A 1,075-nucleotide genomic window follows, 5' to 3' on the forward strand; every position below is an offset into this window, starting at 1 on the left:
CATCACCACCTCAACCGTTGACCATGCAAGTGGCCTCGGACAACAGGTGACACCCGAAGTACATCCGAAGAACGTATATCAAGTGTTTGCTCACCAAGTCCTCAACCAACCCCAAGTACCCGGAGGTACCCAGAGTGTTGGATCCGCCAACCCGTCCCGGCACTCCAAGTCCTTGCGAACCCAAAGTGTTTGCCCGGTAGGGCCATTGTATCACAACGCTTGCGACCATGCAAGTGGCCTCGAACAAGGTGACAGGGGTATCTTCACCAAGTTCTCAACCAACCCCAAGTACCCGGAGGTACCCAGAGTGTTGGGTCCGCCAACCACTACCAGCACTCCAAGTCCTCGCGAACATAAAGTGTTTGCCCGGTAGGGCCATTAGACCACAACGCTTGCTAACCATGCAAGTGGTCTCGGACAACAGGTGACACCCGAAGTACATCCGGAGAGTGTACAACAAGTGTTTGTTCACCAAGTCCTCAACCAACCCCAAGTACCCGGAGGTACCCAGAGTGTTGGGTCCGCCAACCACTACCAGCACTCTAAGTCCTCGCGAACCCAAAGTGTTTGCCCGGTAGGGCCATTAGACCACAACGCTTGCTAACCATGCAAGTGGTCTCGGACAACAGGCGATACCCGAAGTACATCCGAAGAGTGTATATCAAGTGTTTGTTCACCAAGTCCTCAACCAACCCCAAGTACCCGGAGGTACCCAGAGTGTTGGATCCGCAAACCCGTCCCGGCACTCCAAGTCCTTGCGAACCCAAAGTGTTTGCCCGGTAGGGCCATTGTATCACAACGCTTGCTACCATGCAAGTGGCCTCGGACAACAGGTGACACCCGAAGTACATCCGGAGAGTGTACAACAAGTGTTTGTTCACCAAGTCCTCAACCAACCCCAAGTACCCGGAGGTACCCAGAGTGTTGGATCCGCCAACCCGTCCCGGCACTCCAAGTCCTTGCGAACCCAAAGTGTTTGCCCGGTAGGGCCATTGAATCACAACGCTTGCTAACCATGCAAGTGGTCTCGGACAACAGGTGACACCCGAAGTACATAAGGAGAGTGTATATCAAG

Source organism: Anopheles coustani (assembly GCF_943734705.1).
Source record: "Anopheles coustani chromosome X unlocalized genomic scaffold, idAnoCousDA_361_x.2 X_unloc_107, whole genome shotgun sequence".
Classification (NCBI taxonomy): Eukaryota; Metazoa; Arthropoda; class Insecta; order Diptera; family Culicidae; genus Anopheles; species Anopheles coustani.